At 48.3% G+C, this 25,902-nt stretch overlaps 1 protein-coding gene across 5 annotated transcripts in view; it reads left to right on the top strand.

Annotated features, from left to right (window-relative positions):
* FRMPD1 (FERM and PDZ domain containing 1) overlaps window positions 1-25,902 on the top strand; it is a 153,334-nt gene that overhangs the window by 46,016 nt on the left and 81,416 nt on the right. Inside the window, exon 1 of one of the 5 annotated variants that reach the window (XM_043487304.1) lies at window positions 2,575-2,599. The exons of 1 other annotated variant lie outside the window; for it this stretch is intronic. The gene's annotated coding sequence lies outside the window, so the exon portion shown is untranslated. Of the gene's footprint in view, window positions 1-2,574; window positions 2,600-3,113; window positions 3,135-3,170; window positions 3,588-25,902 lie in introns of those variants that run through there. 3 more of the 5 variants (XM_043487305.1, XM_043487303.1, XM_043487307.1) reach the window with 3 other exon arrangements.

Below are 25,902 nucleotides of genomic sequence, written 5' to 3'. Positions count from 1 at the left end.
CCTTGACTATACAGACCTTTGTTGGCAAAGTGATGTCTTTGCTCTTTAACACACTGTCTAGGTTTGTCATAGCTTTTCTACCAAGGAGCAAACCAAGCACAGCCCAGGCACAAACAAGGGACTGGGGGTACCTCAGAGAAGAGAAGGTATTTTGGACCAGGATTTAAAGGAGGAAGAAAGTTTGGAGGGCTGTGGTAAACCCGGGGAAGTAGGGAAGACTCCCCAGTGAGGCAGTAGCTTGTGCAAAGTATTTCACAGTATGGGATGTAGAATCCTGGGTGAATCCCAGTGCAGCTACTTTAAAGCTGTGGAATCATAGCTAAGTGATGTTCCTTCTTGGAGCTTCAGTTTCCTTCACTGTAAAAGGAGCATAGTAATCCTCACTGCGTGTACTGATTATAAGCATGACTAACAGTGCTAGCTACTGTTTCATCTCAAATAACTCTTTTTAGAACATGCCTAGGTTGCAGGTATTCTTATTAAGTTCCCCTCTTCAGAGGAAGAAACCTAGAACCGAGAGCTTATGGAATTTTCCCAGCATGACACAGGATAACACGTGGCTTCTTTGGGATTTGAACTCAGGCGGTTTGGCTTGAGACTGTTGGTTTTAACACTGGGTTTTCTGCCTTTTATTACATGAGATATTGTGTGTAAAGCACTCAACCCAGTGTCTGACATAGAGTAATAAATTAATAAGTTATAGCTGTTTTTGCTCTTGTAAAATATGATTGCCCTAGGAACATGAGGTCTTTGGGTGAGGTGGAGATGGGGCTGCAGCAGTAATGGGTTGGATCGCTGGGGACTTCATGCCATGCTAAGGAGTTAGAGCTTTATCACCAGGCCAAGAAGGAAAAATGGAGGTATCTTCAGCAGGAGAGGGACATCAGATCTATGGTTTAGAAAGGTCACTGGCAGCATGTGGCAGCACTTGGTGAAGCTGCTTCACTAAGAAATGATGAGGCTCCAACTAAGGTGAGGGCAGCAGGATAAACAGATGATGTGTATGAGAGATGTTATGGAGACGGAGTTAACTGGACTTAGCAGCCAGTAGGATATGAGGGCCAGGAAGATGGAAGAATCTAGAATGTTCCTTTGGTTTCTGGCTTAAGTCCCACCACCAGTTGAGACATGGAGGCGATGCAGTAGGGGAGAGATGTGAATTTGGTTTGGGCTCTGTTGAGACTTGGGTACCTGAGGGGCATTCAGGAGCTGCAGCAGCCAGTTCTGTCTCTGGGTTTGGAGCGCAGAAGATCTCAGTCGAAGAAGAGAATTGCAGTGGATGGAACTTCTCAGAGAAGGTGAAGAGAGAATAGGGACCAAGAGGGGACACAAGCAACCTTGGTATTTAAGCAACAGGCAGACCAGGAAGGTTGAAGGGGGATGAGGGATCAGAAAGGCAGTGGGAACTCAGGGTTCAAAGGTGAAATTGTTTATACAGATATACCTAAAGCACCTGAAGATGCAGACACTTCTGGTATAGGCAGCTAGGACATTGAGAGGAACAGGACAAAATTCCATAGGCAAAATTTGTACTCACTGGACAAGAAGTTTGAGTTTTTATTTTCCTTCTTGACAAATGACCTCTTCTTTCTTTAATCTACATTAGGGAGAGTAATTTGGTTATTTTTATCTACAACACATAATGTTAAAGCTTAAACTTTAGAGATAATTGTAGATTCACACTCAGTTATAAGTAATAATGGGAGAGGTACAAATTTAACTTTTTAGCAGCTGACTTTATTTCCACCATGGCTTCAAAATTTTCCATTTTTGTCCACTTTCCCTAATGGTGCTGATGGTGGGGGCAGAACTCTGTACATTCTAACTAGTGTGGAGATGGGCCAGGGAAGGAGTCCCCAAGGAGTGAAGGGCTAACTTCACTCCTGGGGCACTAAGAGAAGAGGGAGTTTTGGGCGGAGGTACCTAGGACACATTTTAAAGATGGAGCCTCTCAGGAGAGAGTTTTAGGACAGAAGCCTGGATTTGGGAATGAACCATGAGAGGGGGTCGCTGCTGAAAGGCCTTTCTTCATCCAGGCCAGGTGGGCTGCAGGTCCAGCTACTGCAACGCTGCTGGGTGTTTTTGGGTGTGTGTGGACACACTTTCAAATTTATATTTGTGCTCCATTCCAACACCAAAATGATCTAACATGCCAATCTGATGCCCCTTCTAACATGCCCACCTAACACGCCCCTTCTAACATGCCCCTTCCCTACTCAAAACTCCCAGCATGGTCCCTGCTGACTTTGCTGCTTCAGCCCTGGGCTCCTAACCCCTCCCCACTGGGCTCTCTCTAACCCTAGGCTCTTTGTTCCTATGGTTTATGTCTGGAAGGCTCTCTCCACATTGGTACCTTTCACTGGCAGCCCCCTTGGCCTTTCAGGTTTCTTTTTGGAGGGCATCTTCTCCAGGAGGCGGCCTTCCTTCAGCCAGTGCAGGCTGCCTGCCCCCTGGGCCCCCGAGGATCACACTCTGGTTACAGGAACTGCACTGTATTAGCAGTCTGCCAGGCAGTACATTCTGGGAGAGCAGGAACTGCGTTTTATTCGAGGCCGAATCTCCGGTGTCTAACACAGTACACGGACCTAGTAGCTGCTGAGTAGGTATTTCCGCAAGAAAGAGTTCTGAGTGTCCATCCTGCAAATGGGTAGGATGGATAGAGGAGCGGTAGGACTGGAGCCGGTGGAGTGGGTGGGCCAGGGGATCAGAAGGGGGCTGAATGCAGAGTCCTGAGGGCACCCCAACATTTTAGGGCTTTAGGTTTGAGAAGCCCTCAGGAAGACTAGGAAGGAGTGGCTAGAGAGATCAGAGGAACCAGCACCCCAGAGACCGAGGAGTTTGCAGAGGAAGGGGAGGTGGTCCCTAGGGCCAAGTGTGGACCCACCCTTCTCCCTCCCCTCAGCCCAAGGGCGTGTGTGTGTGTGTGTGTGTGTGTGTGTGTGTGTGTGTGTGCGCGCGCGCGCGCGTGTGTCTGTGGTGGTGTGGGGGACAGTCGGGATCATCTGTGTCCCTAGAGTCCCGCGTAGCTGGAGCTCTTCAAAAGGCCTTGGAATAAGAGCCTGGGGAAGGGAGGAGTGAGGAGGGGACCGTGACTCTTCTGGGTTCTAGTTCTGGCTGCACCGCCGCCGGTCCGGGTGAGCCTGGGAGCCCCTTCCTCTCCCGGCCTCAGTCTCCCCGTGGGTACCCGGCGGACGCTGCGCGCCCAGGCAGGAGCTGGCCGAGGCCCGCGGAGGCAGGGCCCGGGTGGGAGCGGGACCGCCCACTGCGGCGGGCCGGGACCTCCGGGGCCCGCGGAGGCGGCGCGCAGGGCTCCTCCCCCGGGGCGGGGGTCGCGGCGCCGGCAGCTGGCAGCCCCGCAGCTGCAGCCTCAGCACCTGCCGCGGCCAGACGGCGCGGGCGGGCGCGGCCCGGCCGTGCGCCCCCCCTCCGGCTGCAGCCGCGGCGCGGGAGGCGGAGCCCGAGCCGATCCCGAGCCGAGCCGCCGGCCGAGCCTTGCCCGCGTCCGTGCAGCCGCCGGGCGGGGCCGCCCCTGGCAGAGAGCGTCAGCCCGCCAGGTCCGCGTCCGCGCGGGCGGCGCTTCCTTGCAGGTAAGGGCGAGGTCCCGGCGCCGCAAAGTTTTGGGGGGGACTGCTGGTCCCTACGCCCCGGGCCTGCGCCTCCGGGAGCTACGGACTGCCTGCCCCGGCGGCTTCCTCCGCGCCGCCCTCCGCCGTGCGCTCCGCTTGCACCACCGGCCCCTGGTGACCCGCGCCCGCCTCCAGTCCTAGAGCCCCCACTCCCGGCGCGGGGCGCGCGTCCCGGTCTCGCTCAGGGCCTGCGGTGGTTAAATCTTTACACAGTATCAATGTATTGCTTAAGTTTTCGAGCTCTGCATGACATAGTGCAAAAGAGCGGCAAACCGGGCGACCTGGGTTCAAGTGCGGCCACGGCCAGCGGCCAACTTTCTGAGTGACCTCAGACCAACCCGCCCTCCCCGATCTCTACGGCCACACCTGGACCAGGAGGGGTTCGCCAGGGCCGATCACCTGAAGCGTCCTGCTTTATGCCACTTTGTGAGTCGCGGGGCACCCCTGAGTGTCTCAGCTCCACAGCTCCTTGGGGGTGTAGAGACATGTTGGGACCTTACAGAAGTCAATCTCAGGGGTCAAGTTGCTAACCTGCAGCAGCTCTGGCTGAGCTTTAGGAGGAGTGTTGAGTCAGCCTTTGGAAATAGCGGATGCTCCCAGGGCGGGGAGTCAGGGCCCTGGTTCCTGGTGGTTGCTCTTCCATCCACTGACTATGTGACCTTGGGCAAGTACCCCCTACCACTTTTGCCGCCTATAAAAAGGTGGGGGCGGGTGTTGAATGCTCTAGCTGATCGTTGAGATCCTTCGGCTGTAAACCTGCTGAAGTGAAATCTCCCGGTCTCTGTATTTGGGGAGGGACTATTTCACCAGGAATCCACGGAGCACTTGCAAATAGGCGTTTAGAAAATAAAGGAGACATTGGCAGTTTGTTTCGAGTCCTGAAATAGACATGGTAAGGACTGGTGAATGCTCACCTTTCCCCCTTCAGAGCTTTGGACCATCATAAAATATTTAACGGCATAATGATTTGTTTTCAAAGTGGCTTATAGATCAGGAAGCATTTCTGTTTGTGAGTCGGTTATTTTAGTAAAAACCTCAAATATTTGTGTGGGGAAAAAATAATGCACTGATCTAAGGGTCCTAACATAGAGGCCAGTTTAGACTAGTTTCTAGTCTAAAGCCACAGCCTGAGATGTTTTCCAATCAAGACAATTTAAAATCACTTATAGACCAAATATCCTTTGGTGGATGTTCAGCATAGCTGTGATTGGAGAGGCCAACAGTTAGGCAAGTGCATATTTTCCAGGACAGGTGAATTCTGGTGCATCCACGGCAGAACAAACTCAAGGTGGTTAACCGTGGCATCCTAGCCGTTGAACTTTGTCCTTTGCCCAGCCCCTTACCAACGCCTCCCGCCCCCCACCTCCTGCTTGTGCTGCAATTAGTGACTCCCCAGTGTGTGGGTGAGATCCATTACTATGAAAGGATTCTTATGGAAGTGATTTTATTATTTGATTTCCTTCCTAGACTTCCCGGTTTTAAGTTTCAAGCTTTATGAAATCAGAGGACTAATGACAGTGTGTTTTGGGACTGGAGCAGGAAAATGGCAGAATTGTGGCACATAAATCATAAATTTGCCTTTCCTGGACAATACTCTGTAATTGAAGCTAATTTGTTCAGAGCCTTCGATCTCTCGGATGCCTTCCAGTGCCACCAGTCTTTCCCCTCTTCATTTTTCAGTGGTTTAGCAAGAACTTTCTCAACTCATTCAGGAGGAAACAAAGGGGTAAAATGCTGATGGGCTCTACCCTCAAGGAGCTCAGATTTTAGTGAGGAATAAAGAGAAATACCACAGGGTGTTCTGGGAGCTAAACCCTGGGACCTCTGGGAATGCCACGGGGAGTGAATTCTAAGTGGGGAGACTGGGGACTTGTGCACCATGGGAAGTGGAAGGAAGAAGAGGATTCAACAGGTGGTGAAAAGTGGAAAGACCACTTTAGATCACCGAAGTGGAATGAGCAGAAGCACACACAGGAAAGCACAGGGCCCAGATGAAGAGCAGCAAGTCTGGTGGACGCACACGAGAGGGCGGAACGCCTCGGAGCAGAGGCTCTGACCCTGGGCTGGAGTCCACACTGGTTTGGGAACGTTGGACCTCTGAGCCTCACTTTTCTCCTTTGTCAAAGGGGAATAGTCATAATTCCAGACTCACAGGGTTAAATGAGGTCTTGTGTGTAAAAGTGTCTAACAGAGTGTGCGTACAATGAGTGTTTGATAAGTTAGTTCCTTTTAATAGCAGGTTCGTAGGCAAGCTCCCTCAGTGTTGGAGTATGTAAATAGTACTTTTGTTTTAGCAATCATATAGTGTGAGAGGGCTTCCCTAATAAATAGCTCAGTTGGTAAAGAATCCGCCTGCAATGCAGGAGACCTGGGTTCGTTCTGTGGGTTGGGAAGATCCCTTGGAGAAGGGAAAAGCTACCCATTCCAGTATTCTGGCCTGGAGAAGTCCATGAACCGTATAGTCCATGGGGTTGCAAAGAGTTGGACATGCCTGAGTGACTTTCGCTTTTCATTGTGTTAGAACCTCTCCACCAGGACGGAGTTCCTATGACAGTGTGATTTGTTTTCAAGATGCCTCCAGATTCAAGGCGTGGGTGCTTTTTGTTCTTTGGAGGTTGCTCAGACCATAACTGACATCAGTAGCGGCCAGTGACCTGCGAGTATTGCTCAGTGGCGGAAGGCTACAGAGGGGTAAATTAGAAGGTGGACTCTCTGCCTCCCACAAGCTTATCATTAGTTCTCAAGGACCCGGGTCTGGGGGACCTGACGGTCAGACACAGTTATGAATAGATCAGCCTTGTCCATATATCCTGGGAACTGGGGCCTGCTCTCATCTGCCCAGTGTAGGGAGGGGTATTTGTAGCAGCCAAGGAAGAAGAAGAGGACAGGGGGTAAAGGACAGCATTGCAATACCTGGGTAGCACCGTGTAGCATCCAAAATACTATCCTTCATTTGCTCATTCAACGGTTATTCATAGAACACTTACTCTGTGCCAGAGAATTCTTCTAGGTGCCCCAGGAATACACTGGAACAAAAGGCAAGATCCCTGCATTCCTGGAGTGTATATTCTAGTTGGACAAAGATAATAAACCAACAAATACATGAATAAGATAATTGCAGGTGGTGCTACGGGCTGGGAAGGAAAGAAGCAGGGTAATGTGCGGGAAGGAGGGTAGTGGAGTGCTCCATTTGAGGGTGGGCAGGCAAGGCCTGTCTGAGCCATGGAGAGCGAGAGAGGGAGCCATTCATGCCTGAAACAGAGAGGCAGCCCAGCTCTGGAAGAGGTGGGGTAACTTTGTGTAGAAGTATGCAGACCCTGGGGCCACACCGCCTGGAGCCCTGGCCCCCCGACAACTAAGTATATTCCACAGTCAGGTTATATAGTCTTCTGGGTTTCTTCATCTATAAACTGGGGGTAATAATGCTACTTGACAGGGCTGCTTTGAGGATTACATGTGTTGCTGTATTATAATAGAGCCAGGGAATGTGGCAAGCTTCGAGGCAGAGAGAACAGCAGGTGCAAAGGCTGGAGGTCTAAAGGAGCTTGGCGGGTTCCAGGCCTAGATGGGCTGTCTGGACAGATGTCATCCTCACCGTTATTAAGGAGACTCTGGAGCAGGTTGTCTGCCCCTTGAATGCAAAACTATGTTTTCGGAGTTTTGGAAAGACGAACATCCAGCCAACCACCCTCTCACCTTTAGGACTGGGCCCCGGGGGTGTGGTGAGCTGCGGCTACTGCTTTGGGATGTTTCACTGTAGACCCAGATCTGCAGGCAAGGTGGGAGCTGGTCTGAGAGAACTGGCCACAGTGAACTACAGAGGCTGGAGCCCTCGGGCATCCACAAGTCAGTCTGCTTTGGTGGACACAGTTCAAGTTCATTCAAGTTACTGACAGTTCACTTCAAAAAAAAAACCCTTGTCTCTGCATGCCTTCCCTGTCGGCTCCTCCTTTCCTCTCTGTCCCTCTTTCACTTCTCCTCTCCCTTATCTCCTCTCTCTCGCTCCAACTCTGAAGAATAGTGCCTATGGAGGTACCCAGGGCACCCCCATAGATGTGCCCAGGGGAAGCTTGATTGGGGCTGAGCCCGTGGTGGCACTGAAGCTAGCCTTGCCTGCCCGCTGTGGGACCCCTGATGGCCAGCATCCCCCTCCTGCTCCAAGCCGGGAGCCGCACAGCAGGGGAGGATGGTCACCTGGGACCGACCTGTTCCCCTGATCCCTCCGTCCTTAAATCTGATCACTCATCAAGTCCTGTCATTTTTACTTCCAAACTCTCTCAAACACGTCCTCCTCCTGCTCTCTCTCTGAGTGTCAGGCTTGTTTCTCCTAACATGTGGTCCAGAGGCCTTCAGTGGGTCCCTTGTAGATGGAGGATGAAGTCTAGGGACCTCAGCTTGGCAAACACAATGGGCTGTCTTCATCCTGCCTCAGTCCGTCTCCTCCTTCACTCTGTCCTCCATGCATAATCCCTCCCCCCCCCCCCCAGGGCTAGGGCTTTGCCCATCCATCCATGTGGCCCCTCTGCCTAGCATTCACCTCAGCCCTGGTGGTCTTGCCCTCGCCTGAAGGCCCAGCTCAAATCTGATTTGTCCTGGGAATTGTCTTCCTTGTCCCCTTGTCCCAGGCAGGATCTTCATCTTCACCTGACCTCCCACCTCTGCAGTTAGTACCTCTTATGAAGCAGCATCACTGTCAGCCTTGAAAGATTCTGTGTGTGGCCACTTGTGTGTTTGGCCATGGCCTTGAGAAGTCCCTGGGAGGGTGGGCATAACCCCCCTCTTACCTCTACCCCACAGCCCTTCCCACAGAGCCCAGCCCTAGTGATGACTTTGCCATACTGGAGTGACAGGAACTGGTGATTTTATGAGTTCTGAAATGGTTTGAGTTGGGCCAGAAACATGATGTTAATTAATGCACAGGGGCGTGTGGTCCTCAGCTAAATTCCCTTGTGATCTTGAGATGCCTCGAAATGTGAGCCCTTCATTTGACGAAGACTTGATATAATCTCAGAGATGAGTCTGAGTTTTGAGTGTAGCTTATTCAGTATGGCCTATGTTTTTTAAATGGGCCTCCCTGGTGGTTTATTGGTAAAGAATCTACCTGCAATGCAAGAGATGCAGGTTCGATCCCTAAGTTGGGAAGATCCCCTGGAGAAGGAAATGGCAACCTGCTCCAGCTTTCTTGCCTGGGAAATCCCATGGACAGAGGAGCCTGGCGGGCTCTGGTCTACCGGGTCACAAGTGCACAAGCGTCAAATACAACTCAGTGACTAAACAACCCATTTTGATAAATATGGTGTGTAAAATTTGAAATTTCAAGTTAGACAGACTTGGTAATAGTTGTTCATATTGTAGAAGGATCCCGCCCTATACTCAAAGAATTGATGTGGGAAACTTTCAAATACCAAGCATGCCTGTGTACTTAACACCAATCAGTATATAAAATTCTGATTTATGCACAGCTGTTGTAGCTGTACTTCTATGATAGTCCAAGATACACACCAGACTTGCCACACTTCATGGAAGCAGCGTAAAGCAGTCTTACACTTACTTTGGTAACTACAGATTATATTATGCAACTCTGCAAACGTAAGGATTTCTTACAAAGTTAACTATCTGCTTGAAGGACCATGGGCAGCCTGATTTAGTGCCTGGCTGATCTATGTGAGGGCAGTAGCCAGTTATGTTTACTAAAGTGAAACAACATTTTCAGGGACCCACTTGATGTTTGGAGACCTTTTTGCCAGTGGTTAGAAATGGTTCGGGCTTCCAGTCATTTCATAAACTGGCTGCTAAATGCTGTGTGTGCTTAACACTGGTTCTTATGGAAAAAAAAAAAAAAGGAAAAACTCTAATTACAGGCTAGAAATCGTATGGTGGTAAATCTAAAAGTATGAAAGTGTGTTCTTTTGACCTCTCTTGAGGAATGATTGGAGAAGCTCAGCCTTTTCAGCAAAAGGGTAACATGGCAAACTGTCAAAATTCTGGACAGAAAGAGCTTCAGAGGGATTCACCCGGATGCAACAGTGCTTAGTTCTCTGAGACTTAGACTTAAGACAGATGTGCAGGCAGATGTGAAATGCTGAACTTCCTGTTCTCTGAGTATCCAGAATGTAGGGTGTAGGCTAGAACTTGTAACCACCAGTGGTAACAATGCCAGCCGCTGTCCCCGCTGAGTTACCTCTCTGAGGCTAACCTGTGAGCATCGTGTGAGTGTCGACACGGTTAAACTTCTGAGTTACTGCTTTATTGTTCAGTTTATTCCACATGTAGGATTCAGAAGGATGTAAGAAGAAAAGCGGTTGTCAAAATAAAAATGAGGGTGCCATTTATTTGTTCTTATGAAAGTAATTCAGTTAGTAGCTGGAGTCTGTGTTCTCTCTGGTTTTCCCTGGAGAAGGACATCAAGCCCAGGCTGTCCAGGGCTCCTCTGGGACTGGTGCATGTGCTGTTGGCCCCTGGCCAGCTTACAGGTGATGTCTGTACAGAAGTATATATTTTTCCTCTTCCTTCCTCCTTGGGGATGGGGGACATTTTGAATACAGAAACAGGAAGAACTGATTGTTTTCTTTTCAGAGCTCATTCCTGGGTAGCAGCAGTACACAGTGCTTCACAAAAGCTGTGTAATAAGTTTTAGTGAGAGTGTTCCCGGTCTGTAGGCCGAAAACCTAGATTCACACAGGATATTTTAGCCACAAGGCACAGACCTTCAAACAAAGTTGCCAACCCTGGAGAAGATCAAGGGTAGCCTTTGTTTGGGGCAGGAATTTGCCCAGCGCATCCAGCCTCTGGTGGACCTGGCTGTCCCTGAGGCATTCCGAGACCCGGCTCTTCCTCCAGGCAACAGCTGCCCCATTGGCCTTGATTCTGCTCTTTGAAGCCCTGTACAAAAATCCATTTCTTCTTTCCCATGACAGCCTTTTTAGCCATTTGGACATTCAGAGACAGGGATCAGTTCCTAGAGTCTTTACTTCTTTAGTCAGAATGCCCCCGATTTATCCAGTCCCCTGGAAGGGACAGAGCTGAGGCCTGGACGCAGCTGAGCAGGTGGGGTCCGGGAGCCTCACTCCAGAGTCTGTCCTTGTGTTAACACGGCCCGTGGCCCAGGCGGGCTCCCTGTGCGCCCCTGCTGGTTTTCAGTCACTCAGTCGTGTCCGACTCTTGGTGATGGCATGGACTGCCACATGCCGGGCCTCCCTGTCCTTCACTGTCTCTTGGAGTTTACTTAGACTCATGTCCATTGATTCCATGATGCCATCCAACCATCTCATCCTCTGCTGTCCCCTTCTCCTTCTGCCTTCAATCTTTCCCAGCATCAGGGTCTTTTCAAATGAGTCAGCTGTTTGCATCAGGTGGCCAAAGTATTGGAGTTTCAGCTTCAGCATCTGTCCTTCCAATGAGTATGCAGGGTTGATTTCCTTTAAGATTGACTGGTTTGATCTCCTTGCTGTCCAAGGGACTCTCAAGAGTCTTTTCCAGCACCACACTTCAAACGCATCAATTCTTCGGTGCTCTGCCTTGCTTATGGTTCAACTCTCACATCAGTACATGACTACTGGAAAAACCATAGCTTTGACTAGATGGACCTTTGTCACCAAAATTATGTCCTGCTTTTTAATACGCTGTCTAGGTTTGTCATACCTTTTCTTCCAAGGAGAAAATGTCTTTAATTTCATGGCTGCAGTCACAGTCCACAGTGATTTTGGAGCCCAAGAAAATAAAGTCTTTCAGTTTCCATTTTTTCACCCATCTATTTGCCATGAAGTGATGGGACCAGATGCCATGATCTTAGTTTCTTGAATGTTGAGTTTTAAGCCAGCTTTTTCACTCTCCTCTTTCACTTTCATCCTGAGGCTCTTTATCCTCTTTCCTTTCTGCCATAAGGGTGGTGTCATCTGCTTATCTGAGGTTATTGATATTTTGCACAGCAGTCTTGCTTTCAGCTTGCGCTTCATCCAGCCCAGCATTTTGCATGATGTGCTCTGCATGTAGTGTGCTATCAGCTGCTGCTTCTGGGCTTTACATGGGCCGCGGGGGACTGCATGCACGTTGGTGTCACAGAGCCCAGGCGGGCCATGGAGGAGTGTCCCTGATCAGCAGCTGACACACAGCAACTCTGGGTGAGCCTGCCCCGTCTGTCTGGGACTCAGATCCCTCATCAGTCCCATGACTCCGTTACTTCTCTGTGGCTGCCGTGACAGATCCCCATAACTTTGACTTAAGACAACAGGAATCTATTCTCTCAACAGTTCTGGAGACCAGAAGTCTGAAATCAGGGTGTCAGCAGGGCCACACTCTCTCTGGAGGCCCTAAGGAAGCATTCTCTCTCTGCCTCTCCCACCTCCTGGTAGCTGCTGGCACTTACTGAGTTGTGGCTGCTTCACTCCAGTTTCTGCTTCCTTAGTCACATGGTCTGCTTCTCTTCCATCCGTCAGATCTCCCTTTGCCTCACTCTTGTAGGGACGTGCGTGCATGCTAAGTCGTTTCAGTCTTGTCTGATTCTTTGCGACCCTGTAGACTGTGGCCCACTAGTCTCCTCTGTCCGTGGGATTCTCCAGGCAAGAATACTGGAGTGGGTTGCCATGCCCTCCTCCAGGGGATCTTTGCAACTCAGGGATCGAACTCATCTCTCTTATGTCTCCTGTATTGGCAGGCAGTTCTTTACCACTAGCGCCACCTGGAAAGCCTGATAGATTAAAGGCCAACCTGAATAATCCATGATAAGACCCTTAACTTAATTGCATCAGCAATGACCCTGTTTCCAAGTCATTTTCAGTTTCCTGGGATTAAGGCGTGAAGATTTTTTTTTTTTAGTGGGCCTTTGTCTACTTTTTTGCAACTCTACTTTTCCTACTTATGTGACTATCTTTTTTCTTCTTCTTCTTCCTTTTTTTTTTTTTTTCATTTTTAAGCTGTATTTTATAGATGAAGGAACTAAGTGTCAGGGAAATTGCCTAAGCTAAGACCTCTCAGCTAATACAAGGTGGAGCTGGGGTCAAATTCAGTTTTTCTGACACCTCTCATGACTGTTTTTCTCTCAATTATGTTTGGACCCAGCTCTCCAGGTCAGCCTTGGGTCTTCGTTCTGCATGCTTCGTGTCTCTTCCTTCAGCATCGTGGCTGCTACTCTGAGGGTGCTGAGCCTGCTCTAAGCCACCCCACCATAGATGTAGGAGGGGCTCAAGGATTAGGCTGCCAGGGAAAATGCAGGTGTTTCTGGTCCACCTGTCATCTTCAGGCATGCTCTGGCTGGTCAGGGGGAGTTTTTATCGATGGGAAGAATAAGCTGTGTCTATTAAAATATTCATTACCAGGTCTTAGACTGAGGGGAGATCCCACAATGAACATACCCTGGGTAGAGAAGGGACATGAAGAGGAAGACTTAATGTCCTTGAATTTCCCCTCTAATTTAGTCCAAGATTGACTGACTGAACTCGAGGGAAATTATTTATATTCTCACTGCCCAAGTTCATGTCTCTTTCCATCAGTGATGAGGCAATGCTGCTTTGCAGCGCTGAACGCACATTGCAGTGTGATCTTCTTGCCCTTCGGCTAGCTGAAGTTCACAGTCCTGTAAGTGGGGTCTCCCATCTGCTGCCGGCTAATGAGCTCTCCAAATGCAATGCACAGTAAAATATGCTGCCCTGCCCCCCAAAAGTGCATGCACCACTTCGTTTGCACTTGACATTCCAGAGTGCCAGAGAGGCCTAGGGCAAGTGGGAGTGTTGGGTCTGCTGAGGCAGGTGGTGGAGCTGAGAGGACGCAGAGGGAAGGGAGCGGCTGGGAGGACCTGGCACCGAGCAGCGCCAGGCTCTCTGCTCGTGGCCGTCACTGCTGCTCTGGGGTCACGGCTCACACCTGCCCAGAGTGGCCTCCTGGACCGCTGCTCCACTCAGCTCAGGATGCTTTGCTCAGAAGGGCGTGTGCGGGGGTGGGGCCGGGAGGGCTGGGGAGGAGAGAGGAGACAGGTGAGTCAGAGGGCTCCTGCCCAGCCTGCAGGAAGTCAGTGTGGGGCAAAGTGCTGAGTGTTACAGAGGCTAGCAGGAGCCCAGCAGAGGGCTGGCCATACCTCGGGTGATGGCTGGGAAGGCTTTGAGGAGGGACTGGCGTTTGAACTGAGCCCTCAGGGGAAAAGCAGATAGAGCGGTCCACCCAAAGGTGCCCGCAGTTGTGTCCCCACCAGGGCCCTAGATTTCCCCCTTCCTGGTCATCCCACTGGACGTGACCTGGAAAAACCTCAGGTCTGAGAGGGACCTTCAGTTCAGTTCAGTTCAGTCGCTCAGTCGTGTCCGACTCTTGCGACCCCATGAATCGCAGCACGCCAGGCCTCCCTGTCCATCACCAACTCCCGGAGTTTACCCAGACTCATGTCCACTCAGTCGGTGATGCCATCCAACCATCTCAATGTCTAGTAAAGCAGATATTCCACTTTACAGCTTGGAGACCTAAGGGCAGAACAGGGGGAGAACTTCAGAGATTTCTACTCAATGTATTTGCTGGGTGTAAAGAACATCGGTTTCCCATTTTGACAAGACTTGTTTGATGTAGTTGCTGGGAAATATCCCCACATCAAAGTGTCCTGTACTGTCTGGGAAGTCTTTCAGGCTAGGAGGGGCCCTCCTCCCCCACTCTGCCGCCCCTCCCGGATAACACTCCCTGGGTCCTGGGGTGTTTCCCTGTAACCTGCCCCACTTGACTGAGCTTCTGCCAGGTAAGGACAAGCCTGGTTCAATCTGAAGCCAACAAGAGGCCTGGTCCTGGGCAGAGGCTCGGCACAGTGTTGACTGATGAAACCGAGGGCTGTGGTTGGGATGATGCCCTGCTTGCGTCTGGCTCCCAGCTGCCCCACTGCTTTTAGCTCATCAGTGGTATCCTCTACGTCGAGGGCAAATACAGGCCTCTTGTTCCTCTATCTTGTACCTGTTTCTGCAGTGGGTCTAGCCTGTCAGCCAAGTGCTCGTGAAGGGTGGTGCCTGCTCTCTGCCTTTCCAGAGGGTGGGGAGGCTGCGACCTAACATTCAGCATCTGGAGCTGCTGCCTGTCACCCTGAGATACGGCCAAGGCCACCTGTGACCTCACGCAGTACCAAGCACCAGGGCTTTGGCCTCAGTCAGACCCGGGTTTACTAGCTGTGTGAACTGAGACGCAGAATTTCCTTGTTTGTTTAATTGATTCTCTGTGGGTGTTAAACTTATAGAAAACACAGGGAGGACAGGATTGCTGTTTTCCACCTGTGTGTGGTTAAGTATTCAATAAGAGTCAATTTCCTTTTTATATTATCTGAAGGACTGTCATGGAGAAGAAAGATAAAGCTTGTTCTCTGTGTTAGAGGCAGTCCAAAACCAAAGTTAGTTATCCCCCAATTTGTCATCCTTTCCAAGTTCCATCAAACCCCTCAGCCTCCTAATTGCTAAAGCATTGCTAACATCTTTGATTTCTTTCTCTCTTCCACCTGCTAATTACCACCAGCTCTCTGTGTATTTGGAGAAGCTGCTTCCCATGTCTGAGCCTCTATTTCCTAATATGTCGGTGTTAGTCACTGAGTCGTGTCCGACTCTTTGCAATCCTGTGGACTGTAGACCGCCAGACTCCTCTGTCCTTGGAATTCTTCAGGCAGGAATACTGGAGTGGGTTGCCATTCCCTTCTTCTGGGAATCTTCCTGACCCAGGCATCATACCTGGTCTGCGTTGCAGGTGGATTCTTTACTGAGATACAAGGGGAGCCCATATGTGGACTAGATGATTTCTAAGGTCCTTTCCAGCCCTCCAGTGCCACACAGCCATGAACTTTGAGGAGATACCCCACGTCCAAGGGTAGAGAAGCCCAGGCAAGATGGTAGGAATTGTGAAGTTGCATTTAGACTCAAACCCCATACCTGCCAGAGGCGCTCAGAGGGCTCAAATAGACCTGTGTGCACCAGGACCCAGAGACCCCACAGAGACTGAGGCAGAACTGTGTCTGAGCGTCTCCTGCAGAGGTCTGGGTGAGCAGTGGCCTGCTCCAGGGGCAGGGACTCTGGGTGCAGCAGACCTGGGTATGGCATAAGCCCTCTTGGAGGAGGTCACCATTAACCCCACCATAGAGCTCCCAGAACTTACACAGGACGGGGGGAACAGACTCTTGGAGGGCACAAACAGGACCCAGGAGAAAGGAGCAGTGACCCCACAAGAGACTGACCCAGACTTGCCCGGGAGTGTCCAGGAGTCTCCGGCGGAGGTGTGGGTCGGCGGTGGCCTGCTGCAGGGTCAGGGCACTGAGGGTACCAGTGCCTGCATGGGACCTTATGAAGGAGGAAACCATTGTCTTCATCACCTCCACCATAGTTTGGCCTCAAATCAAACAACAGGGAAGGAACACAGCCCTGCCCATCAACAGAAAATTGGATTAAAGATTTACTGAGCATGGCCCTGAGCATGGCCCAACCCATCAGAACAAGAAGTTTCCCCCTCAGTCAGTCTCTCCCATCAGGAAGCTTCCATAAGCCTCTTATCCTTCTCCATCAGAGGGCAGACAGAAAACCACAATCACAGAAAAGTAACCAACCTGATCACATAGATCACAGCCTTGTCTAACTCAATGAAATTATGAGCCATGCCGTGAGGGCCACCCAGGACGGACAGGTCATGGTGGGGAGTTCTGACAAAACGTGGTCCACTGGAGAAGGGAATGGCAAACCACTTCAGTATTCTTGCCTTGAGAACCCCATGAACAGTATGAAAAGGCAAAAAGATAGATGCTGAAACATGAACTCCCCAGGTCGGTAGGTGCCCAGCATGCTGCTGGAGATCAGTGGAGAAATAACTCCAGAAAGAATGAAGAGATGGAGAACACCCAGTTGTGGTGATGTGACTGGTGATGGAAGTAAAGTCTGATGCTGTAAAGAGTGATATTTCATAGGAACCTGGAATGTTAGATCCATGAATCAAGGCCAATTGGAAGTGGTCAAACAGGAGATGGCAAGAGTGAACATCAACATTTCAGGAATCAGAGAACTAAAGTGAACTGGAGTGGGTGAATTTAACTCAGATGACCATTATATCTACTACTGTGGCCAAGAATCCCATAGAAGAAATGAAGCAGCCATCATAGTCAACAAGAGTCCAAAATGCAGTACTTGGATGCAATCTCAAAAATGACAGAATGATCTCTGTTCGTTTTCAAGGCAAACCATTCAGTTTCCTTCACAGTAATCCAAGTCCATGCCCCAACCAGTAATGCTGAAGAAGCTGAAGTTGAATGGTTCTATGAAGACCTACAAGACCTTCTAGAACTAACACCCAATAAAGATGCCCTTTTCATTATAGGGGACTGGAATGCAAAAGTAGGAAGTCAAGAGCTACCTGGAGTAACAGGCAAATTTGGCCTTGGAGTACAAAATGAAGCAGATCAAAGGCTAACAGAGTTTTGCCAAGAGAACGCACTGGTTGTAGCAAACACCCTCTTCCAGAAACCCAAGAGGAGGCTCTACACATGGACGTCACCAGGTGGCCAACACCGAAATCAGACTGATTATATTCTTTGCAGCCAAAGATGGAGAAGCTCTATACAGTCAGCAAAAACAAGACTGGGAGCTGACCGTGGCTCAGGTCATGAACTCCTTATGGCCAAATTCAGACTTAAATTGAAGAAAGTAGGGAAAACCACTAGACCATCCAGGTATGACCTAAATCAAATCCCTTACAATTATACAGTAGAAGTGACAAATAGATTCAAGGGATTAGATCTGATAGACAGAAAGCCTGAAGAACTATGGACAGAGGTTCATGACATTGTACAGGAGGCAGTGATCAAGACCATCCCAAAGAAAAAGAAATGCAAAATGTCAAAATGGCTGTCTGAGGAGGCCTTACATGTAGCTGTGAAAAGAAGAGAAGTGAAAGGCAAAGGAGAAAAGGAAAGATATACCCACTTGAATGCAGAGTTCCAAAGAATAGCAAAGAGAGATAAGAAAGCCTTCCTCAGTGATCAATGCAAAGAAATAGAGGAAAACAGTAGAATGGGAAAGACTAGAGATCTCTTCAAGAAAATTAGAGATACCAAGGGAACATTTCATGCAAAGATGGGCACAATAAAGGACAGAAATGGTATGGACCTAACAGAAGCAGAAGATACTAAGAAGATATGGCAAGAAAACAAAGAAGAACTATACAGAAAAGATCTTCATGACCTAGATAACCACGGTGGTGTGATCGATGACTCACCTAAAGCCAGACATCTTAGCATGCAAATTCAAGTGGGCCTTAGGAAGCTTCAGTATGAACAAAGCTAGTGGAGGTGATGGAATTCCAGTTGAACTATTTCCAGTCCTAAAAGATGATGCTGTGAAAGTGCTGCACTCAACATGCCAGCAAATTTGGAAAACTCAGCAGTGGGCACAGGACTGGAAAAGGTCAATTTTCATTCCAATCCCAAAGAAAGGCAATGCCAAAGAATGCTCAAACTACCACCAAATTGCACTCATCTCACGTGCTAGCAAAGTCATGCTCAAAATTCTCCAAGCTAGGCTTCAACAGTATGTGAACCATGAACTTCCAGATGTTCAAGCCAGATTTAGAAAAGGCAGAGGAACCAGAGATCAGATTGCCAACATCCGGTGGATCATCAAAAAAGCAAGAGAGTTCCAGAAAAACATCTACTGCTTTATTGACTACACCAAAGGCTTTGACTGTGTGGATCACAGTAAACTATGGAAAATTCTTCAAGAGGTAGGAATACCTGACCACCTGACCTGCCTCTTGAGAAAATCTGTAGGCAGGTCAAGAAGCAACAGTTAGAATTGCACATGGAACAACATACTGGTTCTAAATCAGAAAAGGAGTATGTCAAGGCCGTATATTGTCACCCTGCTTATTTAACTTACATGCAGAGTACATCATGAGAAATGCTGGACTGGATGAAGCACAAGCTGGAATCAAGATTGCAGGGAGAAATATCGATAACTTCAGATATGTGGATGACACCACCCTTATGGCAGAAAGCAAAGAAGAACTAAAGAGCCTCTTGATGAAAGTGAAAGAGGAGAGTGGAAAAGTTGGCTTAAAGCTCAGTGTTCAGAAAACTGAGATCATGGCATCTGGTTCCATCACTCCATGGGAAATAGATGGGGAAACAGTGGAAACAGTGTCAGACTTTATTTTTTTTGGCTCCAAAATCACTGCAGATGGTGATTGCAGCCATGAAATTAAAAGATGCTTACTCCTTGGGAGGAAAGTTATGACCAACCTAGATAGCATATTTAAAAGCAGAGACATTACTTTGTCAACAAAGTCCATCTAGTCAAGGCTATGGTTTTTCCAGTAGTCATGTATGGATGTGAGTGTTGGACTATAAAGAAAGCTGAGCGCTGAAGAATTGACGCTTTGAACCGTGGTGTTGGAGAAGACTCTTGAGAGTCCCTTGGACTGCAAGGAGATCCAAGCAGTCCATCCTAAAGGAGATCAGTCCTGGGTGTTCATTGGAGGGACTGATGTTGAAGCTGAAACTCCAGTACTTTGGCCACTGATGCGAAGAGTTGACTTATTTGAAAAGACCCTGATGCTTGGAGGGATTGGGGGCAGGAGGAGAAGGGGACGACAGAGGATGAGATGGCTGGATGGCATCACTGACTCGATGGACATGAGTTTGAGTAAGCTGCAAAGGTTGGTGATAGACAGGTAAGTCTGACGTGCTGCAGTCTATGGGGTCACAAAGAATCGAACTTGACTGAGTGACTGAACTGAACTGAACTTCCAACCCTAGAATGACATTTGTGTCTATGACATTGATGGATCATCTACCATGTGGAGGATGATGTTCCAGGCCTCAGGGCACACAGGGATTGAAAAACAGTCGTCCGGCTTTAGAGGTCATGGCCCACTGTGGGGACAGACAGGCAAAGCAGTGCAATGAATGCTGTCGTAGGAGATGAATCCAGAGCTCGGGGGGATCCAAACCAGAAGAGAAAGAGACCAGCCACTTGAGGGACATACGGCAAAGAGCCCATATGTCCTTCAAGTGGCTGGTCTCTGAAGGAAATGGCAACCCACTCCAGTGTTCTTGCCTGGAGAATCCCAGGGATGGGGGAGCCTGATGGGCTGCCGTCTATGGGGTCGCACAGAGTCGGACATGTCTGAAGTGACTTAGCAGCAGCAGCAGCCCTTGGGGAAGAATTATCTAGGAATGTTGCCTGCTTGGATGATGAAGACTGGTTCCTCCCAGGTCGCCTTAGGATTTTAACTTTGTACTGGAATTATCAGTCTGGAATATCTCAGCAGAGATGGCAGGTAGTGGAGGCCTTCTCTTCTTGCCTCCCTGCAAAGAAAAAAATCCAAACCTCCAACCTACACTGACCTTTATGCACAGAAGTTTCTAGGATATACGGCATAGTTTAACAGAGTTGAGATGCAGGGAAGAGCGCAGTTCAGCAGGTGAATTCAGCAGGAGCTAACTTTTCAGAATGGTTCTCAGCCCCTCATTCACATGCCTTGTTAATGAAAATATTCTTTAAACACCTGACTCTTTAGCATGCCTCAGGACCTTTGTTCATGCTGTGCCCTTTGCCGAGCCTGCTCTTTCCCCTTCACCTGCCAATGAAACTGTGAGTTATCTTTCAGTTCAAGTGTACTTCTGCTTTCTGGGCCTCATTGACTTCCCTTCTCCTGGCTTCTTATAGTGTTTCGTTTATATTAATACTTCAGCGCCTGGAGCATTATAGACCCCCAAGAGATGGCAGGTGAATAGATGGCTGAGTGAATAAATGACTGATTATGGGGTTTTTAGTCTGATGTACTTCAAGAACTGTGAAATGTTTGTTGAGAAAGGAGTGAAGGGCACCAAGGTGAAAATGTGGGTGGCAGGTGTGGAGCAGGGAGACTCTGGGGCCGCCCTTGGACGTGGGGTGGCAGAAATACCTTTTGGAGAGGGGATTGGACTTTGGCTTTCTGATGACTAGAAGCACACAGTTAAAAAAAAAAAAAAAACTCTGCAAAAATACTGTAGACATAAAACATTTGGAGAAAAGTCTGCCTCCAGATTCAAAGGACTACAGATAAAAGCAGCAACACCCCCTTTATAAATCTGCTAAATTAAGGATCAGTGAGCAACTGGAGGAAGTAGCTCTGATACTGCCAGGAAGAGAGCCTGGAATAACCTTTCTGGAGGCCTTCTGCCTGCATCTAAAGCCTTACAAACTTACGCGGGCTTTCACCCGGGTGTGCCACTCTGGGAATTTATCTTAAGAGATTAACTGGAGCCATATCATGCAAAGATATTTATCTCAACATTATTTGTAATACAGACATTGACAAGATAAACCAAATGTCCAGCACTAGAGGATCGGCTTTACAAGTGGCACTCCTCTCTATAGGGCATAAAAAATAATACTGTAGAATAATAAAGAGACATACACATGTATATAGCATATTGTTCTAAGCAGAAAATCAGAGTAATAATAAAGAGACATACACATGTATATAGCATATTGTTCTAAGCAGAAAATCAGAGTAATAATAAAGAGACATACACATGTATATAGCATATTGTTCTAAGCAGAAAATCAGAGTGTAAACCAGTATGTACAGTAAGTTCCCAATTATGTCGAAAATGTACATTCTCACACAAAAAGCCTGGAAGGGTAATTTGCAACTTGTAGATTACAGTGGGGGCTTCCCTGGGACCTCAGCTGGTAAAGAATCTCCCTGAAATGCAGGAGATCCTGGTTTGATTTCTGGGTCGGGAAGTTCCCCTAGAGAAAGGATAGGCTACCAACTCCAGTATTCTTGGGCTTTCATGCTGACTCAGATGGTAAAGAACGTGCCGACAAAACAGGAGACCTGGATTCAATGCCTGGGTTTGGAAGATCCCCTGGGGTAGGTTTTGGCAACCCGGTCCAGTATTCTTGCCTGGAGAATCCCATGGACAGAGGAGTCTGGTAGGCTAAAGTCCATGGTGTCACAGAGTCAGACAAAACTAAGTGACTAAGCATAGCGCAGATGACAGTGGATAATTTTTATTCTTTCCAAATAAGAAAAAGTTTTTAAAATTTTCTACCAGACACAGGTATCACTTTAATTATCAAAAGGGGGGAAAACGAATGTTATTTAAGAAAAAGAGAGAAGCTTTTGGAGAGTGTTGTTCAAACTTCAGTGGGTTGAAAGCAAGCTGGGCACATCGTTTATCTTGCAAATTCCTGACAGGTAGTGTCTTCATAAGGGAGAGTGGTCTTAGGTCCATTTGTGGGAGTGTATTTATAGAAGTGAGAGCTTTGGGGGAAGGAAATAGATTGATTTTTCCTTCCCCTTGAACTTTTTAAATTGTTGTTTCCACTCCATTTGTAATTGAGCCCAGGCAGCTATTCTTATTTCTTCCTTTCTGGACACTGCATGAGATCTAAAAATGTTAACTGGCTTCGGATGTGGGTTTTGCTTAAAATGATCCCCCTTGAAGTCTCCACTAGACTTTCTCTCATGCTTAAAAGAGGGGGTCCCAAGAAAAGCTGCCTTTTGCATGTATTTTGCCCCCTCATCCTTGGGTAACCCTGGATATCCCCAGTAACTCAGTTGGGAACCACCTTTGCCTTACTGTGATCTGGGCGCCATCAGCCATGAGTCAGGGACTCAGGAGGAGGTACCTGTGCTGGGTGCTGTTTGTTAGGAAGGTTTATTTAGAGGCCAATCTGGCATCACCTTATCTTGTGGACGTAACATTAGTCTGCAGAAAAGGAGATCAGAGCTGGGTAGAGTCTCTTTAAATATTAATTGGAGTGATGCCTTTTGCCACACATCTCCAAAGAGCTTTGAGCATTTCACAGACATTACCTCATCATTAATTTTCATGGTGTTCTTGAGTGAGAAGCTGATGGTAGGTACTATGGTCTCCATTTGGGGCAGAATATGTAGCATATATTTTGTTTATTTATTTATTTATTTTGGCCATGCTACATGGCATGCAGGATGTTAATTCCCCGACCAGGAATCGAACCCACGCCCCCTGCAGTGGAAGCCCTGCTGGGGAAGTCCCAAGCATATATTTTAAATAGTTAAAATGTCCAGCACTAGACAAACTTTTAAGTGCTAATTAGGAGTTGTCCTAACTAGATATCAGCTGATTAAAAAAAAAATAGAAGTTTTTGTTTGTTTGTTTGTTTGTTTTTGGTGTCTTCGTTCACTGTTATCCTGCTTCTTCCATGGATTAAATTGCCTTCACTGCTTTTTGTTTCACCAACGTTTATTGAGTGCCTGCCGCGAGCAAGGTACAGTGCTGAGTACTGTGGCTAGCAGTGAAATTTAACCTCCTTAATCCCACACTGAAGGCCTTTGATGAGATGGCTTATACCTGCCTGTGTACCCCGAAGGCCTCAGCCCTACTTCATATGCCCTTTGTGCCTCACATCCCTCTTGCCGAGCTGGTCTTCAGGATAGCCCTGTGCCCAGCCTCTCCCTTCTTCTCCAGCCGCTGTCCCAGTGCTCCTCTGGCCACCCTGCAGGTCTCACCCCCCGGCCTTTCACAGTCTGGTCACCTCCTCCACTGGACCTGCCCTGATATCATCCTACCGCATCCACAGCTGTGGGTCATCTCCCACCATCAAACCCAGGCCTCTACCAGCCTCTTTGTTGTGATCCTTGCTAATTTTTACTTTGTCTTTTAGTGATTTATGCACACTCTTGATGACATGTCAAAATTCCTAACTGCAGGGAGAGTCCATTTCATCTTTCTGTCTCTCTCTGTGACTTGTTCATGTTAGATGTGCAAGTCTTTGTTGTATAATGGAATGAAATGGGTATAATTTCAGGCCAGAGTTCACCAGTTTGGACAGGGCCCTGCAGGGTACAGAAGACAGAGATCATTGACAGAACCCTGCCTGGCCTGACCTCTCCTTTGATCCTAATCACCAAGGGCCCTCGCTGCCTGCAGGCCTGTTCTGTCCTCTTGTTACACTCACACCCTTTTTCAGCTAATATGTGTATATTAAAAATCATTCCTCTCTCATGGCCTTCTAGGAAGACGCAGGAAGAGAGACAGTTGGAGTGGTTTTAAAAAGGTTACCTCTGTGCTTATTTCTTTCTTGACATCTGTTGTGCAGATCGTTCACACTGCCTGGGACCCTAGAACTTCAAAGGTCTTCATCCAGAGCATCTCTGTTCATGAGCTGGCATGGGGGCTGGTATCATCCCGTGCTCCACCTGTAGCAGGCTGTTGAGGCTGGGCAGGTTATTTAATCTTCCCATGGCGTCATTTCCCCATCTGTTAAGGGGGGATAATGTGCTTGAGGGTGACCTCCCTCCCTGGGACGCTGTGAGGCTTATCGACTTAATGCTGCTGCTATTCACTTGAACGGAAGATGGCTGGGCAGAAACAGTGAGAGACCAGGCACAGAGTAAATTCTCCAGCCGTCAGATGGATGCCTCATGAGACCTCAGACATCACCTTCTGTGTTGCCCTTGGCACAGAGGAGGCCAGTGAGCTATTCAAGAACCTCTAGGATTTCCTCTCTCAGCCAGCTCAAGTGGCTGAGGTCTTGAGAATGGCATCTGGAGGGCTTCTGGGCTTGCTGAGCTGAAAGGAGAGAGGCCAGACTCATGTTGAGGACATAGCTGCAGCTGCCCAGTATCAGCAGATATGTGGGACCCAAGCCACAAAGACCATCCAGCTTTGCCCACATGGCCCGGCGATCAGTTTTTCTCAGGCTCATTGAGGAACTCTGGGAAGGTTATTTGATATTCACATTCTTGTGGCCACAATCTTTGGAATGTGGCCTTTTATCTTTAAAAATAGCTGTGTGCTGAGAGGCCCAGGTGCAGTGTCCTGGGATGGGAGGGAGGTGTCAGCATTGGGAAGAGGGGCAGATTTCTTTCCTTGGAGGACTCCCTTTCACTCTGCTGGACTGGTGAGTTGATGTTTTCTCATTCTATAACCTATTCTGTTTTCTCTAGACTGTTCTCAGAAAAGGAACGGTGGTTTTTGTTTTTGTTTTTTTTTTAATTGTAGTATCTTTGTTGTATATTCTTAATCCATTTTTGTGGCATATTTGTTCTTGAGCATTTATTATACACGAAACCTGTTTAAGTAAAAGTTCTTTCAGTCCTCATGATCGCAATTTATTTGTTGTATGTTCTGAAATTTGGTAATTATTTCACATGTTTTGTGTTTTGAAACTGCAGTGTCTTTAACCATTTTATACAAAAGGCAGACACGGCTCAGACAGTAAAGAATCTGCCTGCAATGTGGGAGAACTGGGTTTGATCCCTGGGTTGGGAAGATCACCTGGAGAAGGGAAGGACAACCCACTCCAGTATTCTTGCCTGGAGAATTCCATGGACAGAGCAGCCTGGTGGGCTACAGTCCATGGGGTCACCAAGAGTCAGAAATGATTGAGTGACTAACACTTAATCTTTTTATATATAGATGGGATAATCATTAAATACTTTTGGGACTGAATTGCCAACAGGTTTTCAAAATTGTGAGATCATAGAATGTAAGACCTGACGCTGGAGATTTAGAGGTTGAATATCTGTTTCACATGGTGCAGTGATGTCCTGAGATGGTAATGAGTGATCGTTGGTTACACAGCTAAATAGTGACAGAGTCAGGACCTGAACCCAGGGCTTCTGACTTGCTTCTCCAAAACTCTCGGAGAGTCTACCTTGTAGAATTTAGCTTCTGAACTACACATGATAAGGAAAAAAGAAAATCACAGTCCAACTTAATTTTGTGTGTTTTAATCTAATTAAAGATGAATTTTCTAGCTTTAGGAATGCCTGTGCCGTGTACCACAGCAAACCCTCCTCTGTTAAACCTTTGCGTTCCTTTTCCAGACTGCATGGGTGATCCTTAGGGTGTGGTCCCTATCAATGTTACCAGAAGCTTGTTAGAAATGCAAAATCCCAGCCCCACCCAAGACTACAGATGCAGAAGCTCTGGGGGCGGGGCCCATTTGTCTTTTAAGGAGCCCTCCAAGTGATCCCCGCTCAGTTCAGTCAGTCCTGTGCGCCTCTTTGTGACCCCAGGGACTGCAGCACGTCAGATTCCCCTGACCATCACCAGCGTTTGGAGCTTACTCAAACTCATCCATAGAGTCAGTGATACCATCCATCCATCTCATCCTCTGTCGTCCCCTTCTCCTCCTGCCTTCAATCATTCCCAGCATCAGGGTCTTTTCAGATGAGTCATCTCTTCACACGAGGTGGCCAAAGTATTGGAGTTTCAGCTTCAGCATCAGTCCTTCCAATGAACACCCAGGACTGATCTCCTTTAGGATGGACTGCTTGGATCTCCTTGCAGTCCAAGGGACTCTCAAGG

The sequence above is a fragment of the Cervus canadensis genome, chromosome 14, assembly GCF_019320065.1.
Source record: "Cervus canadensis isolate Bull #8, Minnesota chromosome 14, ASM1932006v1, whole genome shotgun sequence".
Lineage (NCBI taxonomy): Eukaryota > Metazoa > Chordata > Mammalia > Artiodactyla > Cervidae > Cervus > Cervus canadensis.
This window is presented reverse-complemented; position numbering and strand designations above follow the sequence as displayed.